Source organism: Pteropus alecto, unplaced genomic scaffold, assembly GCF_000325575.1.
Source record: "Pteropus alecto unplaced genomic scaffold, ASM32557v1 scaffold226, whole genome shotgun sequence".
NCBI classification, from domain to species: domain Eukaryota; kingdom Metazoa; phylum Chordata; class Mammalia; order Chiroptera; family Pteropodidae; genus Pteropus; species Pteropus alecto.
This window is the reverse complement of record NW_006440132.1, coordinates 5,433,170-5,441,859: the sequence shown is the minus strand read 5'-3', so window position 1 is coordinate 5,441,859 and position 8,690 is coordinate 5,433,170. Positions and strand designations below refer to the sequence as shown.

At 41.0% G+C, this 8,690-nt stretch overlaps 1 long non-coding RNA gene across 1 annotated transcript in view; it reads left to right on the top strand.

Annotated features, from left to right (window-relative positions):
- The first annotated feature begins 2,580 nt into the window (after nucleotides 1-2,580).
- Nucleotides 2,581-8,690, top strand: part of LOC107196034 — a 14,101-nt gene continuing 7,991 nt past the window's right edge. The window contains exon 1 of the long non-coding RNA XR_001517349.2: nucleotides 2,581-2,739. This is a non-coding gene — a long non-coding RNA (uncharacterized LOC107196034). The remainder of the gene's footprint in view (nucleotides 2,740-8,690) is intronic.

The window sequence follows — 8,690 nt, the reverse complement described above, 5'->3', positions numbered from 1 at the left end:
ATATATATATAAAACTTTGTTTTAAAAGTTTAATCCTAATAAGCAAGAATCTATGCATGAGAATGGTTTGTGTGTTCTTTTCAGCTGTATATACACATGTGAGTCCATGTGTGTAGATATGCATTAGAGCTTTAGATGTCTCTTTATGCTTGGATTTGGGATAGGTTGAGAGAACAAAGTTGAAAGACTGCACAAAAGGAGAGGCAACATGAAATTACATAAATGTTGCTTTGTTCATTGCATTACACTAGATACTTTGCATGCATTACTTTACCTACTTCTCACAAATTATCTATGAAGTTGCTGTCAATATCCTAGAAGCCTTACATAACTTTTCCTGGCTCACTTTCCCCAGGAGTGGCATACTAGGGCTTGAACTTAAGTCTATCTGACTTTAAGATCCAGATGAGTTTTCCACTGCATTGTGAAGCCGAAAAATATTCCTTTTCAACATTATCCCTGAAACAGTCCAGTGATTAAAATGGTAAACTTCTGCCCAGGGTTAGCAGGTGTGTGGGAATCCCTCTCCTAACTAATCTTTGTGCTGAGACTTATTTTTGACTTGAAAGAGGTGTGGACAATCAACTCATTTTACACAGGAGACAGTGGAAGCCCAGATGTGATTCTTACACCTAAGGTCATAGGGTTAATTAGAATGAATAGCAAAACCCAAGAACCTGCTGTCCAACACTAAATAATGTCACCTCCTGTCACTTCTCAAAATGAGGCATGTGTAAGGGGCAGAATTTTTAGGGCTCACATGTGCTTGCATGAAATGTAGGTGGCAACTCCTTTCACAGAAGTGAACTCTGAGGGGGTTCAGCCTTTTGATTTGCCCACCCTCCCTCCTAGGCCAGAGTGGGGTATGAATTTAGGTTCTGAGCATTCATGACTTTGTTGTGTGCTTTCAGTCCAGGACGGACAGAAATTCAGAGGTAGGGTGCCCTTCTGGGAAGCACTTGTTTGCCTAGACAGATCTTTTCCTCTTGAACTGCTCTGGGGACTCTGTTCATATGTCAGAGAGAGCTGATCAAAACAGTAAATGAGAACTCTGACAAGGATTTTCAAAATTGCATGCAGATGTCTCCATTTTAGAGAGTTTGTAACAAAAATCTTTTTTGGATTGCTGTAGCAACAGGGGACAGACAAAACAACACATTGCAAGAAGCCATCCCATGGGGACTGACAGCAATTTGGGGGAGTGGATCTGGGGGATGGCAGAGTCTGGGCCAACTTGTGCTGAGGCTGGGAATCCCGCCATGGAACAAGGAGCTGTGCTCTACTGGAAACCACCAGTCTCTGGGGTGCGTTCCCCTCAGTCTGAGCTCTGATCTGAGAACATGAAAATGGGAAAGGCAGGGGGCCAGAAGCAAGGCCTGAGCTGGAAATACTGCCTTTTGGGTTGTCTCCATTTGCCCAAACCAGTCTTCTGATTGCAGACCAGTAGAATACAACAATTCACATGTTCACAGCACTTTACCATTTGCAAAATGTTTTCCGCATTTATCATCGGAGTTGCTCATTTCACCACCTCAGTTTAGTGAATGGATAACCAGGGCTCAGGGACAGATCTAGAGTTGAGATTTTGATTTAGGCCCTTCCGGTTCTAAAGCCCTTGATAGAAACCAAGCCACAAGAACCAGGGAGCCCTTCAGCCATTTCCTTTTCCCCCTGAAATTTGAACTTCCTTCATATTTTGCCTGTTAGACCTCAATCTCCCACTCAGTGGCAAACTGATGCTAGTATAGGAGGCTCTCGCCTTTATTTCTGAGTTATAAAGTGGGAAAAATGAGAGACTCAAAAGCTCAGGGTCAAGCAGGTAGCCAGAGGTTGGAGTCAATTTTTAAAATCTAGTTATCTCAGTATCTAAAGTGTCTTTATGGATCTTCTATTTTCATTCCCTAGCGAAGCATGATTCTTAAGCCGTATTCTCAAACAAGCAGAGTCCTGGTCAGAGCTCGAACATTTGCTGATTTTAAATAAAGCTAAACTGTTTAAATTGATTATCTGACTAGAGTCAATTGTACCATCATAATTATGTTTTTGACATCATGACATTAACCAATGTGTTTCACTACATGACTTTACATCATGGTCCCCTAAGTTAATAATCATCCTATTTATACAAAACAGGGGGTTAAATGAAGAGACTGCTTTGAAGACAGAAGTGGCCAATCCAAAGGATCTGAAAAATGTGTTTTAATGAACAAATAAACCACACAGTCTGTCCTCTGGGGTAATTGCAAAGTATGTTGCCATAATGAAGGCTTTCCTCAGTTAAAAAGCAGCAGCAAAAGTGGTTAGATTTGGTTTAGCTTAGTGTTTCCCAAATGCAGTTAGTATCAAGAGGCCCCAGTGTAGATAGAAAATCTATGGACCTCATATAAATATTTTTGGACCTGTCTTTAGCCAGCCACCAAAGTCTAGGAAGCTGAAACATTAAGGCTATGACTGGGAGAGAAGGGTGACAGTTACTCATTACTCTCGGGCAAGTCAAATAGTATTCCCATTAGAAATTGCAGATTGTAAAATTGCAAGTGATTCATACCAGCACCTCGCTACACCTCTGAAGGGAGGGATCAAACTGGTTAGAGTTTCTGATGCTTAAGCATTTGAGTCATAAGGACTGGATGTTGGTGTAGGATCTTGTGTCTTTCTGCCCTGCACCTTATTGTCCTGTGTCTTTCTCTGCATGTTCCTGCCAGCTGGACATGATTAAATCTCAGCCGTTGATACGCAGTGAGTTAAACAATTATTGCTACATGACTATTCTGAGAACTTGGTGGGTGGGATTAGGGGGGCAACTTGGTGTGGTGTGGAAAGTGTGTGTAGTCCAGCACAAGACTGAGTTGACAGAGACGTTTACGGATTTCAAAATGCCAGATGGAGTCGCTGATGCAGGGTTTAGACTTTGAGGTTGGGACTGCTGGATGTGACACCTCCCAGGATTCCAGGACAAATGAGGATGACATTATCCTTTATTTTACATCAAGCTATACAGTGCTGGCTTGTAACATCCAGTGTGGAGCCAGGGACAGGAGAGATGTCCTAACTCAAGGTCAAATTGAAATCAAAGTCGACTTTCAAGCTGGAATGGAAGAGAACTGGAACTGGGCTTAGAATATGTGGGTTCTACTTTTTCACTAGCTTGTCTATGACTTGGCCAATGACAGATTCAACTTTAGGATGCATTTATAGAACGCTTATTGGTGCCTAAGACTGTAGAAGTCATCGAGATGAGGAAAACATAGTTCTCAGATTCTGGGTGATCACAGTTTAAGGGGAGGGAAAATAAAAGATATGATTATTATCTGAAGAAAAATAGAGTATAGGAGAGAAAATAGTGTGCAGACTGATTTGATTAAAATCATGAGTCCTGAGCAAATGACACAAGCTGACTGTGTACCCTCAATTCAAAATTCTTAAATAACAGAATGAGTGGCTTTGATTTTTATTTCAGCTTTATTAAGGTTCGCCCATCATTACTAATCAGTTACTTTTTATAATTTTATGAGGTGTGTGGTATCATGTTCATGGTAAAGAGTGAGGGTCAGAGAGCTGTACCCAGGATCTAAGAGCTGGGGGTGGTGAAGCCAGGGCAAGAGCCCAAGCCTTCAGTCTCCAGGTGTCTAGTCTCTTCAAACAGCAAGTAGCCATCACAAGTTCTGGTTTCAACCATCTAACTACACTCCCAATGTAAACAAGATTCTGTAAAGCAGCAATGGAACCCCACAGAGAGATCCTGGAAAAGGATGCCCAGTGTTTCTCTGTATACACAACATTGTTTCTGTAGAGATAGTAAATGTAAAATAAAAAAATTCAGCCTCCAGCAAGTCCTTCCATAAGACCACTTGAATTTTAGGATGGCTCTGCTATTCTGATATGATATTTATAGAAAGTTGTATGAAGTTTCTGGGAGAAAATGCTCCTACTCTTGCTCAGTGACCACCTCTTAATATTTTTAATTTTAAGAAAATATACAAGAAAGCTCTGAGCATCAGGATGATGAAATATAAGGTGACTAAAGATGATTTTGCATTTTTGGTGCTCTTTAAATCAGGTGCATAACTCTCTCTCTGAGATCATTCCTTGGCAAGGCTTTGCCTCTCACAGAACAAATACCACTATAAAGTAACACTGCTTCTCCTCTGGAAAGTGAACAGAAGCCATCCCAAACCAGCCATCCTGGAATACTTTCTTGGAGAACACCTAATCCCTAGGGTAGGTCAGATTTGGTATATATTCCATTAATTGTTTTCATCTGCTCCTAGGAGTGCTAGGCTAGAGCTCTAGGATACTCCATGAGTACATTTTAATCACTATCGAATTTTCCAGAGGCTTCTAGAAGCTCGCGGTACCTCGACTGGGACACAGACATTCTGTATACTGCAGAGCAGTGTGTCAAGGAGTTAGGGTGTGACCCGCAGAAATTCCAGGAAAGCAGATCTTTAACAGAGGCACTGCCTGCTTTCAGAGCTGTAGAATCATTGATTTGGCCAAATTCTAGCTCAAGGGAAAAGCAAAATAATGTAGGAATCACATTTTAGAGGAACAGGAGGTAGGGAAATCGAAGGTATCAAATGAATTCAGAGTTTTTGAACACTTTCACTCATTCTATTCATAATTATTGATTATCTACTATAGAGATCTATAGTTGGGTAGATACATAACTGGGTCCTGGAAATGGTAGAAAAGTCAGGTGGATCCTTGCTTTGGAATTTTCAATCTAGTGGCCCAACCCAGCCTATGAATCTCTTCAACAGTATTTCTGATATGGGGACATTCTACATGTTTGGCTATTTCTGGAAACTAAGGTCCAGCACTTACCGTAATTTCAGACACACAGTTGACCCTCAATAACTAGTTTCTGATTTAGATTCAACTCTCAATGATTGAAATCTACTAGGCAATTTTTCTTTATTATTTTTATTTTCAGGCGAGGAAACCCTTGGTTGTCCTCACAGATTGCAAGGAGCTTGTCAGCTTATACTCCCTTATTTTTATTTTTTACGCCTACAGCACCTGATCTTCCTAGATGGTCTTCCATCCAAGTACTAACCAGGCCAGACTCTGCTTAGCTTCCAAGATCAGACTCTACTAGGTAATTAATCTTTCATGCTTTCAAAAGATGCTACCGAGCCTGAGGCAAGTGAAATAAAGGCAAACTTCTGCAATGGTCACTTGAGAAACTTCCAGAGAGGTCAAAATACACAATTTTTAAAAGGACAAAATTTGTATTGTTCACATCTTCTGGCATCACCAAACTGCACCACAAATGTAGGCCACCCTCCCTATCACTGCCGCTAAACTGAGGAGTGGGGAGTGGTAGACGGCTAAGCAAAAGCACCTCAATACTTTCTCACTAAAATGTAGCAGCCTGTTTCTTCATTATGCTGTCCCCCTATTACTGTAAGATTTTTATTAGATTCTAGAGTTCTGTAAAAGTTGATTTTGTCAGTTTGAGCCCCTTGTGGTTACTTCAGTGGAAAGATCGATTCTAGGAACTCCCTCTCCTGCCATTTCCCATGATGTCCTCAAACACAATACACCTGACGATTCACAAATTTCCCTCCTAGGACTCTATCCCTCCGATATACTCGTGCGCATGGCAAAGTGACATTTGCCCATGCTTATTCATTTTGGCATTGCTTGTAACCACAAACGCTTAAAAAGAACCCCAAATCCACTGGTTAAACCATGTATGGCATATCTGTAAGGGGGAGTGCTCTGTATGTATAAAATACAATCAAGATTTATATACACTCACAGAGAAAAATCTCCAAGACGTGTTAACTGATAAAAAGCAAGTGACAGAACTGTGTGCATAGCATCCTATTTTGTGTATAAATTAGGAGCCATAGATGAGAAGTGTGTGGCATGTTTTCTTGTATGTGCAGGACACTTAAGAAATTAATGACAACGTTTATCTATGGAGGGCACAGTAGGGTGGGAACTGTGTCGACGGGATAGAAATAGTATGAAAAGGTATACTTTACATCGTACACCTTCTTAAATTTCTAAATGTGTGAACCATAACAGTGTACTAATCATTCAAAAGCCAAGTTAAAAATTCGATGGTTTATCATTACCCTTAGACTAAAACCCTGACTAGCATTCATCATCTTCAAGGCTATACTTGACCTCACCTCTGCTCCATTGCTTCGTCTTTCCCCTACTGCCTCCCGATGTAGCCCGCTCCAAACACACCAGCCAGATGGTGTTTTTTCCCCCAGATCCTAGAACTTTCCAAGTTTTTTCTCCCTCAGGGCTTTTGTACAAAATGTTTTCCTCTTGCAGGCACGTTGACTGCTCTGAGATTCACATGGAGAGTTTTTTCCCATCCTACTTCTCAAGGAGACTTTCCATCAACACTTCTGTCTAGGGAGAGTTCCTTCATCCTCAATATCATCTCTTAGCACTCTGCTTTTATTTTTCCTTCCTAGTAATTACTGTACTAGGAGATTATTATTTGTTTACTTATCTTTATTTGTCTGTTACCCCTACTAAACTGTAAGAACCGAGTCTGTCTTATTCACTGTTGGATCCTCAGCAGTGCCTAGACCAGGGCTTGATCCACTAACATATCCTGAGTTGAATGAACGAAGGTGTTAATGAAGGGACATATTAAATCATCAACTGTGATGGCATAACTTTTTAAAGATCATTTACTTTGCCTCTTGGTGTAGCTTCTTAGTTGTTTCATTTATAAAACAGGGATGCTGAATCTATTGGTCTCTAAGGTCCCCAGAGAGGTTGTTCACAACGGTCCTGAGCCTTCACCTTTACAACTAGCACACATGTGAACTTGACCGTGCACTTTTCCCTAGTAAGATAGTGAGCTCCCATTGCTAGTGAAACTGGCTCTGCTGCTGGTATCAAACAGGTGAGAAGCCAGTTGTCTCGATTAAGGGTCTCTTCTGCCACAGAACTTAGCATGTAGCACTGCCACATGGCATCTCCCTTGTCTAATTTATCTGCAGTAGGAAACCACATTTACGTTTTTTCTCTACTTACCCTCTTATTCACAGGGTCCAAACAGTACTGGCTTTCAAAACCCAAATTAAACATCTGGGCCACACCATAAACCTCTGGAGTCATTTGGCTCTGAACAGGGGTATAAGCATTGTCCAACAAACTGCTCAACCTAATGAATCTAAGAAAAGGCTAAATAAAAAAATAAATATAAAAACAGCTTAAAGTTAATACTTTTGTTTCCAAAATGCAGAGAGAAGAGACAGGCCACATAATTGTGTGTGTGTCAAGGGGTGGGGTAGGGGGTGCAGGATTCAGTTTCCTGGCAACCAAGAACAGGGAAGAGACCAGCCAAGCATCTTCTCATGACGTCCCCCAGAGAGCTAACGCTCAGGGGCCCCCTAGCCGAGGGAGACTTTGGGCACAGCAGTATGCTGGCTGGCATGGAGGGGAGGGGTACCACAAGACAGTGTGGGGCACATTGTCTTCCTTTACAGTTCAGGAGGACCCATCCCACTTCCTCCTGCCTCTGGAGCTCCTTTCAGAGTAGCCACTGAGGCGTGCTGTTCAGGCACTAGTGACAACCACATCTAGCAGATGTCTTTTTGACAAGGTAGGACAAAACCAGTTATCAAGGGGGTGGAAACCACCAGAAAATAGAATGAACCAGGCTTCTGGACTTTGCCCAAGAGGTGGGCCTGCTTGAGACTAGCAGATATCTATTTCCGACCTTGACTGGCAACTTCTTTGTCTGAGAGTATTCACTTGGAAAGCTGCTCGATTCTCTGTCCCCCTTTTGTCCTCTGCAATGAGCTACAAATTCAAGGGCTTTGGAAAAAGTAAAGGGCCTTGAGAAAAGCCATCATCAATATTGGATTTTATTAAATGGCAGGAGCATAGGTTTTCAGATCTGACAGATACACATTTCAGAGCAATGTTATTTCAAGCAATAGGTTAATTTCTTTGTGACAATTTCCACCCCGGTAGAAGCAATATCTTTCTCATATATTATCATAAAAGTTAAATTAGATCATGCTTACAAAAACCTGATTCCATGCTTTACCCAGTAATTAGCTGATTTATCCTTTCTATAACATACATATTTTCATTAACCTCTGAATTTATTTACAGTGAATATTTTGAAATATTTCTTCTGTAGATAATTGACACACATTTTCTCCACCTCACCTCCAAAACAGTAGAGAGATATTCACAGAGAATTCTAAAACTGAAATTGCTGGCCCTAGTTCAAATTTCTATCTCCAAAATTTGACACCTCTTTCACATTTTCCAATTCAAAGTAGCATTTTAAATATACTTGGGCCACGTAAGCTTCAGTCATGTTTCCGCTATTTTGAATTTTCGCATTCTTAACCTTATGGCCATTTGTACCATCCTATGACACATTGTGAATGCTATGTCTCAGTGCACAGTTGTGTAAGAGACCGACCTCCAGTTTATGGTGGAAACTAACCCAGCAACGATTAGAGTGTAATCACATTTCACCCAAATACCCTACATACAAAAGGCAGATGGATCGATAAAATCAGTAAATAAAAAGGAAATAAATAGCATTCCATACAACATGTGCAGAAGTCTATAAGGATGGAAACTATTGACTCAGGCAACCTGGTTCGGACTGATTCCACATCTTGTCCTTATAGGCCAACATCACTGCTAAGGCATTCATATCCATCCACTTTTTTAAACATACAAAA